Genomic DNA, 10,842 nt, shown 5'->3' with positions numbered 1-10,842 from the left:
TCTTTTACTGAATCCCACAGGTTTGGGGTTGTTGTGTTTTCATTTTCATTCATTTCTATGCATATTTTGAGTTCTTTTTTGATTTCTTCTGTTATTTGCTGGTTATTCAGAAGTCTGTTGTTTAGCCTCCATATGTTTGTATTTTTAATAGTTTTTTCCTGTAGTTGGCATCTAATCTTACTGCATTGTGATCAGAACAGATGCCTGAAATGATTTCAATTTTTTTGAATTTACCAAGACTAGATTTATGGCCCAGGATGTGATCTATCCTGAAGAATGTTCCGTGTGCACTTGAGAAAAAAGTGAAATTCATTGTTTTGGGGTGAAATGTCCTGTAGATATCAATTAGGTCTAACTGGTCCATTGTGCCATTTTTTAAAAATATAAATTTATTTATTTTAATTGGAGGCTAATTACTTTACAATATTGTATTGATTTTGCCATACATCAATATGAATCCACCACAGGTGTACATGTGTTCCCCATCCTGAACCCCCTCCCACCTCCTCCCCATACCATCCCTCTGGGTCATCCTAGTGCACCAGCCCCGAGCATCCTGTATCATGCATTGAACATTGCATCATTTAAAGTTTGTGTTTCCTTGCTAATTTTCTGTTTAGTTGATGTGTCCATAGGTGTGAGTGGGGTATTAAAGTCTCCCACTATTATTGTGTTAATGTTAATGTCCCCTTTCATACTTGTTAGCATTTGCCTTACATATTGTGGTGCTCCTATGTTGGGTGCATATATATTTATAATTGTTATATCTTCTTCTTGGCTTGATCCTTTGATCATTATGTAGTGTTCTCCTTTGTCTCTTATCATGGCCTTTATTTCAAAGTCTATTTTATCTGATATGAGTATTGCTACTCCTGCTTTCTTCTGGTCTCTATTTGCATGAAATATCTTTTTCCACCCCTTCACTTTCAGTCTGTCTGTGTCCCTTGGTTTGAAGTGGGTCTCTTGTAGACAGCAAATATAAAGATCTTGTTTTTGTATCCATTCAGCCAGACTTTGTCTTTTGGTTGGGTCATTCAACCCATTTACATTTAAGGTAATTATTGATAAGTATAATCTCATTGCCATTTACTTTGCTGTTTTGGGTTCGAGTTTATAAACCTGTTCTCTGTTTCCTGTCTAGAGAAGATCCTTTAGCATTTGCTGAAGAGATGAATTCTCTCAGCTTTTGCCTCTATCTTTTCCTCTGTTGGGTTCTCTTGATACCTGGACTTCTAAATACAATCCATTGTGTACCACTCAACAGCTCTGAAGTTAAAATAACCACCTCCCATTTCTCTCAAAAATGTACTACTCTTGTAAGATGCCAGTCTACAAGTTGCCATTGCATTCAACCTTACTGCAAGTTCACTGTGGCGATCCCGGATTGAATCATCTTCTCCTCTGTGAGCATTTCTGTAGCTTTGGCCATGCTATCCCTTAGGGCATGTTCTGGCACCCAAACTGAGATCCTGGAGGGCTTGGGGTTCAACCTCACAGATACTCCAATGATAGAGATGCATCAGAGCTTTCAGCAACTGATCTGGTCACTGAATTTTCCGAAGCAGGAGCTGGAATTGCCAATGGGAAACACTCTCTTCATAGGGAAATGGCTAAAATCAATGGTAAAGTTTTTGGATTACTTCAAAACATGCCCAAATCCTCTCTCTCCAATGTTTCTGTATAAGAGAAGGAGATCAAAAGTCAAACGGAGATGCAAACCAAAAGAAGGTGCTGGACCTTATCGACAATACTCAAACCTCAAACTTGGTGAATTAAGCATGTTTTAATGATATGACTCTAAGATGTCAATTTCAAATTCAGTGTTCAGATAATTTAAAGGTAGAGGAAGAAGCTCATGGTGTCTTCTCACTTGGCACTAGCAGGTATCCTCCTAACCCTCAACACAGTGACCTCCTCTGCTGAACATAGCTGTACATGTTGCTGGCTCTCCCATGGATGTGAGTGGGGGTGGTTGGTGGTTTTCATACAACTCTTTAGTTGAATCCGGGAAAGTTCAAGGGAGAAGGCAGTTTCAGAGAGGTGGGTAACAATGGCATGAATATCCTGCTCACACCTGGATAAATCATCACAGTTCCCCAAAGATTTGGTGAACACACTCTGTGCACTCTTGTGACATAAATATTTTTATCATATTGTATAACTCAGCTCTGGCTGCCATAACAAAATACCGTTGACGGGTGTCTTAAACAACAGAACTTTATCTCTCACAGTTCTAGAGGCTTGGAAGTTCAAGATCAAGATACAGTTAATTCAGTTTCTAGTGAGGGTTTTCTTGCTGGCTTGCAGATGTGGCTTCCTGGCTTCTCTCTATGTCCTCATATATTCTTTCTTCAAGTGCATGCATGTGGAGAGAGACATTTATCTCTTTCTCTTCTTATAAGGTTACTGATCCTACTGAATTAGGATACCACCCTTGTGCCTTAGGGCTTCCTGCTGCTGCTGCTGCTGCTAAGTTGCTTCAGTCGTGTCCGACTCTGTGCGACCCCATAGACGGCAGCCCACCAGGCTCCCCCATCCCTGGGATTCTCCAGGCAAGAACACTGGAGTGGGTTGCCATTTCCTTCTCCAATGCATGAAAGTGAAAAGTGAAAGTGAAGTTGCTCAGTTGTGTCCGACTCCTAGTGACCCCATGGACTGCAGCCCACCAGGCCCCTCCGTCCATGGGATTTTCCAGGCAAGAGTCCTGGAGTCGGCTTCCTAGGTGGTGCTAGTCGTAAAGAATCCACCTGCCAGAGCAGGAGATGCAAGAGGCACTGGTTCAGTCTCTAGGTCAGAAAGATCTCCTGGAGTCACAAATGGCCTTAGTGCACATACTATGCACAAAGGTTTTAATTTTGATGTAGTTCAATTTATTTGGTTATTATCATTGCTGGTGCTTTTGATGTCAAGCTGGCTCTCCCACAGAAGAGTGGGGTCACAAAGCTCTTTGGATGAACCCAGGAGATTTCAAAGTAGTGGAGACTTTAAGAGAAGTCGGTGTTGTGGCGGATATTGGTGAAAAAGGAACAAAAGCTATAATCTATCCCTGAAGTCAGTTTTCTGTGCCTATCTGACATGAATCCCTTTTACTTTACCATGCAATTTGATAAATCCTTGTTGTTGATTGTGGAGAAAAGCACTGGGAAACTTTCTAGGGAAAGTTGTGGACCCAATGGAAGTGTAGTGCACCCCTGCTCTATTTGCTCAATGATGAATGTCCTACTTAATCCGTTTTTTGTCTCCACTCTCATCAAAGTTTGATACCTTCCCATCACTAGATCCTTCCACAACTTTCCCTTGCCTGTGCATGCCATTCTATCCTTACTCACCACACTAGACTTCGTCTGAGACAATGCATATTCAAAGCCCCAGTATTAGAATTCAGTACACAGGAATAATACAGTGACTCTTAATGATGTACTGTCTGAAATTCTAGCCTTATGGTGAAACCCTTTAGAGAAAGAGCAATAACAAATGTGTAAATGCTGTTGCACATGTTATACTTTCCATTTGAAATAAATATATACTGTTTAGAAAAATATGTAGCCCTTAAGCATTTCTAGAATTTTTTTCTCATCAGTGTTATTTGCATGTAGGTTTGCTTACTCCTGGTATAGTTAACATTTTGTTTTTACAGATAATAAATTGGAAACTCAAAGAGGAAAAGTGACTTATGGGTAGAAAATTCATTGATAACATAGAATTTGGTTTTATTGGAATTACATTACAATCCTGGTTCTGCTATTGACAGTGTTCTGTGCCCTTGAACAAGGTACTCTATCCTTGCACATCTAATTTTTCTCATCTGTAAAATGGGAACATTAATAACATTCCTGTAATCAGGCTTTTGTGAACATCTAATGCTGCAGAGCATATAATTTGCTTATTGCTGACCGTGACGCCTGATAACAGCCCTATAAATATTGTTTTATTATTGTTGGTTGACATCAGACGGTGGGCCAGTATCAGATCCAGGGGTGTAGGGTGAGATCCCTGACTTGCAGACTTTTGTTTTCTAGCACAGACTCTACACCCAGAGGCCAGTAAGAACAGAAGTTGTTCTGGGAGAATTTTCAGTATCTCCAGAGGAAAGTCAGAGAGTCGCAAGACAATGTCCCTTAAATAATTTACGCATCTTGTTAGAGGCTAAACCTCATTCAAGCCATTCATTCCTGTGGCCAAATCATAAAGGACCATTATTCACCTTGTAAATCTCATTCATCCTAGCAAACTAGGAATAGAAAATAACTTCCTTAGCTTCATAAGGGTTAATTCATAAAATATCTCTACTAATATCTCAATAGTGAAATTTACAGCAGAATTTCTGCTAAATTGGGGGAAAAGACAAGTATTTTCTCTATCATTGTTTCTATTAACCATTATGCTGGAGGTCTTAGTCAATGCAGCTAGATAAGAAAAGAAAACATTATAAAAGATGTTGTGGAAAGGAGAAAACAAATCTGTCTATACAGAAAAATCAAGAAAAATCTATGGGTAAACTTGTAGAACAAAGTGGAAGAGGATACAAAGAGTTGTGGTGTATATAAAATAGATAAGCAACAAGAATATAGTATATAGCACAGGAATTTATACCCATTATCTTGTAGCAACCTGTGATTTAGTATAATCTGCAAAAATATAGTCACTTTGCTGTACATCTGAAACTAATATAATATTGTAAGTCAGCTATACTTCAGTTTTTATAAAAACAGTAGTGGTGTGAATTGCATGGAATTCATCAACTCTGTTTTCCTCTCTCCATTGTAATAGCCACATGGCTTTCCTTATATATATTACATTTATTAGCCTTTCTTATAATTAAGGGTGCCCATGAGACTACGTTCTCATCATCTAAATATGAGTGAAAGTGATGTGTGACATTTACTGGTCAGGGTATAACAGTTGAGTCCCTCCTCCATTCTCTTTCTACCTCCTTTGAGCTAGATAATGGACTTACATCATGGATCCAGCTTTGACTGCCAAGTAAGTGAAGAATTCTTTGGCAGTCTGGTGAAAAATAGGCATTTCTTTTCAGAATAAACTTTTAAATGCCAAAAAGTTATTTAGGATTACAAAGGGCACCGGTAATGTTGAAATATAACTATAAAAATACTACAATGACAAATTAGTGATATAGTGTGGGTTGGTCTCATCCTGTCAATAGAGGTCCTATCAGCTAGGAATGCCTAAAGCACTCGCCCACTGGTACTACCTGTGAGGAGACCCCCATGGACATTTCCCCAACCAGAGCCAGTGTTGTAGCTGGACTGGCCCTTGTGGTTCTTATTATGACTGTAACATGTACCTCAGTAACAACCATCAGGAAACTTTGAAAAAACAAAGTTAATTACTCACAGGTCCTAGAGGGTATACAGCACACTTGGGCCACATAGCAAGGCCATGGAGAGAGAGAAACAGAGAGACACAGAGACAGAGAGAGAAATGAACTTGAGGTTTGCATTTATTAGGGTCCAAGGGCAGGGTGACTAAATTCACTCTTTATTGGTGTATTTAAAGCATAGGAGGGGATTTGGCATAGGAAGGGAAAAATGAAGTCACTCACCTGGTCAGTTATCTGGGTTACCCAGAGCTTTCTAAAAGAAGGACTTAAGAGTTATCATGGGTGGGGGTGACCTGGGTACTTATCTAGTTGTGTAGCTAGTAGCTGTCATGCAGCTGGCAATGTATTTATTTGAAATGGATGTCTTTGAATTGGATGCCTTGGCAATCAAAAGTTTAATATCAGGCACTTACACTGCATACAGTAACATGTGCTTTTATGCTAACAATATCTATCTTCCAAAGTAACAGGAAGTATAAACGGTATTTTGAAATCTCTACAACTATAATATGTCTTGAGGTTATGTATGATTCTATAATATGTATTTTTTTTTGTGACAAAAATTATAAGTACGGCTACCACTACTGTGGTTCTTAGCCCATATTCATAAACTAAGAAAATGCTAAATCTCAGCTTGAGGTTGTTGAAATAAAAAATAAAAATTTTTATTTTTCAAATTTCATGTAGCTGTAGATTTGGTGTGTTTGTTGAAGAAGGTGAGTTTAGGACCTTCCTACATTCCCATCTGGAACCACCTCTCACGTGGTGTTTTTTGATTTGCATGTCTCTGTTGAGAGCATGGTAGATGGGTAAAAAGTTTTAAAGGTAATAACAAAAAGGAAAACACATGCAAGAATATATTGGAAAATTTGACCTCAAGAATAAAAACTGCATGCTTGACAAAATACATCTTAAAGTGAAAATAAGATCATAGATAAGGATAAGATTTCTGAAATAAATGGATAAATGAATCAGGCACAGTGATATAATAAATGCCTACAAAAGTAATAAGAAAATGACATATAACCTGAGAGAGGAAAATTGGCAAAATTTTGAAAAACCAGTGCTCAAAGGAAGAAAAAATGATTGTCCAGTAAGACTATGAAAACTGCTGGTAACTGGACTCCGGGACTGGCTGTAAAGGTAAATTTTAGGGTATCATAGGTTGGAGACGTTAGTCTTATGACTTCTATCATGACTGATACGCACTACATATTCCACAGAAACAAAGGTCTTTGGCAGAGGCATGTTTTCAGGAACATCTGAAAACCAGCTTCTGGTATTTGGAATTTCAAGTGACCTTCTGTGTGCTTGGGAGTGAAAGTGCTGGTTGCAGGGAGACAGAAGGGTTCTAACCTCTTCTGCCACTTAATCCACACCGGAGGCACTTACTGCAGGTGTGAGGAAGACTTTATGTGGATTTCCCAGGACAGGTCTTCCTCTATATCCTCTGCTTTAGCTCCTCTCTGAAGTACCTAGATAATAATATTTGTTGCACATTTCTTGAGTTGCTTTGCAACTATAAACAACTCCCCTCCATCCTCCACTCCCATCCCCCCACCCCACTGCCCATATCCCCCTCCACGTCCCCATCCTCATCCCCTCTCCACCCCAACCCCTCTCCACCTTACCCCACACCCCTACCGCCTACCCTCTATGCCCCCTTGTGTTCCAACTAAAGGAAGATGCTTTGCAAATGTAAACAATCCCCTTTCATCCCCCACCCACCCTTCCCCTTCCCCCGCACCCCATCCACCCTACCCCCACTCCCCTTTGTTTTCCAACAAATGGAAGATGTTAACCAAGAACACATACCCCTAGGCCTCCTGAGCCTAAGGACTGGTAATATTAACCCCTGTGACAACACCCTATTACCTCAGCATCAAGCCAATCAGAGAATTGTGCACTAGCTGATCACAGATCCTGCAACTCTCCTCCCTCACTTGGCTTTTAAAAGTGCTTTGATGAAACCATTCTGGGAGTTCGGGGGCTTTTAGGGTAGGAACCCTGAAAGTCTCCTTGCAGGACCTTGCAATAAACCTTTCTCTGCTCCAAACTCCAATGTTTCAGTTTGTTTGGCCTCACTGTACATTGGCCACACAAACTTGCGTTAACACAGGGAGTTGGAAAATATCTCAGATATTGCTTTTTTTATCCTTCTCTTAGAAAACTGGTATCATTAGATAGATAGATAGATACCTGGTGGAAATGAGAATGGAATTCAGATTGAGTGACTTCTGACATCTCCTTCAGGCCCAGCATATGTTATGGACATCTTGCAAATGTATGCTGAACTGGGACTAGAACGCAGATGTATGTCTGACAGGAAAGCCAAATGTTTCAAGCTCTCTATCTAAAGTGATTTCCTTAAATTTTTATATAGAAATATTTTTCCTCTAATGCATGTACCCTGGTAAGTTTCTAGTGTTTTCTCTAATGTTTATTCATTAATTTATTGGATTGAAGGGTTCAGGTGTCTGAGGTGGAGATTAAAATTTTGCCTCTGAGGATGAAATTTTGCAGTATCTAGTTGGTGTAGAAAACTGCTGTCAACCATAAAGACTTGAGGTACTTTTGGTCTCTATGACAACCAGACTATACCATCTTACCCTGGGAGGGGAAAAATTTAACTTGATGTTTACAGGCAGGAAGTGTGTGATACTTGCATCAAAATAATTTGGTTGTCTACCATCACTGTGAGCATGTGTGTATGTGAGGGTATTGGAGAGGAGTTGAATATATGATTGCAAATGTAAGGTCTGATCAAAGAAGTTGTCAGAGCCACTAGTAGCCTCTGCTGAGAGGCTGAGTCACCAGTTAATCCATCCCCTCCCCTGTTTCTGTGTCCTCAGATGACACACCATAGTGTGAGGGCTCTGTGATCTTGGATTCTGTAGAGACAAAATTTGTAAACCCTTTTGATTATACACCCCTCTCCAATAAATATTTTTGCAGTATTGTGGAAAAGACCCTGATACTAGGAAAGATTGGGGGCAGGAGGAGAAGGGTTGGACACAGGATGAGATGGTTGGATGGCATCCCCGACTCAACAGAGATGGGTTTGGGTGAACTCTGGGAGTTGGTAATGGACAGGGAGGCCTGGCCTGCTGCAGTTCATGGGGTCACAAAGAGTTGGACATGACTGAGCGACTGAACTGAACTGAACTGAAAAGATGTGTAATATGTCTACATATATTGAGGAAATTTGGGGAAGGTAAATTATAAATGCACAAGTTTTGAAGCAAATGAATTGTGAGATACAATGAATATATTGGAAACATTAATACATTTTTTCCTGGTCTCCAATGGATCATTTACATACATCCTAGGTATCTGAATACCACTTAGGAAATTACTATGCCAAAGGAAAGCTTTTAAGTTATTGCCATGCAGTGCTAAATTGCTTCAGTCGTATCCAACTCTGCGACTCTATGGACTGTAGCCCACCAGGCTCCTCTGTCCATGGGATTCTCCAGGCAAAAATACTGGAGTGGGTTGCTGGGCCCTCCTCTAGGGATCTTCCCAGCCCAGGGATCAAACCCACGTGTACTGCGGCTCCTGCATTATAGGTAGAATGTTTACGGCTGACCCACCAGGGAAGCCCCTTAACTTATTACATCACTAGTTAAATACTATAAATGGCTCCCCATTGCTACATGCATAAGGGACAAACTCCTTAATAAAACTTCTGGTCTCTGGTTGAATTCTGATTGCGATTTTTTTTGATGCAGCAGTTTTTTTCCACATTCATTAATTATGTTTCAAAAGAAAGGCAGATTAGTTTAAGTTCTTGTTTCTTTTGAATGAAATATGCTTTAGTAAGCAGTTGGAATAAAGTATATTTAAATCTCTTAGCTTCACATTTCTGACTCTGCTCTGTGACACTGAGGCATGTCACTGCTAACCCTGTTTCTGATTTTCTACCTTGTTCACTGTCAGCCTGTGCTCATGGTAGAGGGAGCCACATGATGACTTGTATCGGGAGGAAGGGAAGCAAGTAAGCCACACTTCTGTTCCTGGAATGAACTCTATTTGATCATAGCATATTATTCTTGTTATATATTGTAGGCTTATTCTGCTGAAGTGTGTTTTTTTAAAAAACTTTTTATTTTATATTGGAGTATGTGTGTGTGCATGCTTAGTTGTGTCTGACTCTTTGCAACCCCATGGACTATAACCCTCAAGGCTCCTCTGTCCATGGAATTCTACAGGCAAGAATACTGGAGTGGGTAGCCATTCCTTTCCCCAGGGGATCTTCCTGACCAGGGATTGAACCCTGGTCTTCTGCATTGCAGGCAGATTCTTTACTACTGAACCACCTGGGAAGCCCCATATTGGCATATAGCTGATTAACAGTATTGTGATAGTTTCAGGTGGACAGCAAAAGGACTCAGCCATACATATACATATATCCATTCTCCTCCATAGAATATGTTTAAATTAATGAGTTATATCAGACTGAAATTTTCATTTCATGTCATGACTTTTGTTATCTGATTTCATGGTAATGCTGGCCTCATTTAATGAGTTGAGAATTGGGACATCTCTGGCAGCCCAGTGGTTAGGACTCAGCGATTTCACTGCTGAGGGCCCTGGTTCAGTCCTTGGTTGGGAATCTAAGATTCCACAAGCTGTGCAGAGTGGGGAAAAAATTGAGGATTGTTCCCACCTCTTATTTTTCCTCAGGAATAGTTTATGTAGAAAAACTGTTAATTTCCTTCTGTTTCTACATATGATGGAGAAACAGGGACCTATTAGTGTCCTGTTAACTGCTATAAAAAAATTACCACAATTTTAGTGGTTTAAAACAACACACATTTATTGTCTAACAGTTCTGGAGGTCAGAAGTCTGAAATGGGTTTGTCTGGGACGAAATCAAGGTATCAGTGGTGGCCATGCTCCTCCAAGTTATCAGTGGTGACCATGCTCCTCCAAGGTATCAGTGGTGGCCATGCTCTAGAAAGAATCTGTTTCCTTGTCTTTTCCAGTTCCTAGAGCTGCATATTTTACCTTCCTTTTCTTATGGCCTCTTTTCCCATCTTTAAAGCCATCCAGAAAGTATCTTCAAACCTCTATTTCCATTGTCACATCACCTTGTCTCTTACAAGGACACTTCCTTACAAAGACACTGGGCCAACTCAGGTATTGCAGGATATCTGCAATATCCTGAAAAATCTCCCCACTCAAGATCCTTAACTTAATTACATCTTTGAAGTCCTTTTTGCAATACAAGGTAATATATTCACAGATTCTGGGTGTTAGGATGTAGAAGTCTTTGGGTGTCTATAATTCAACCTACCACAAGTTCCTATGAAACAACCAAAATATCAGAAAAAAATATGAAATAATGGTTTTCAGCACACTGAACAAAAAGAAACAAAATAAGAGACTGGAAACAAATCAAAGCTAGCATCATACTCACTAGTGAAAGACTAAAATCTTTCCTCTTAAAAATCAAAAGCAGATGAGGATCCTTGCTCTTTCCACTTCTATTTAATAAT

Source organism: Bos javanicus, chromosome X, assembly GCF_032452875.1.
Source record: "Bos javanicus breed banteng chromosome X, ARS-OSU_banteng_1.0, whole genome shotgun sequence".
NCBI classification, from domain to species: domain Eukaryota; kingdom Metazoa; phylum Chordata; class Mammalia; order Artiodactyla; family Bovidae; genus Bos; species Bos javanicus.
This window is presented reverse-complemented; position numbering follows the sequence as displayed.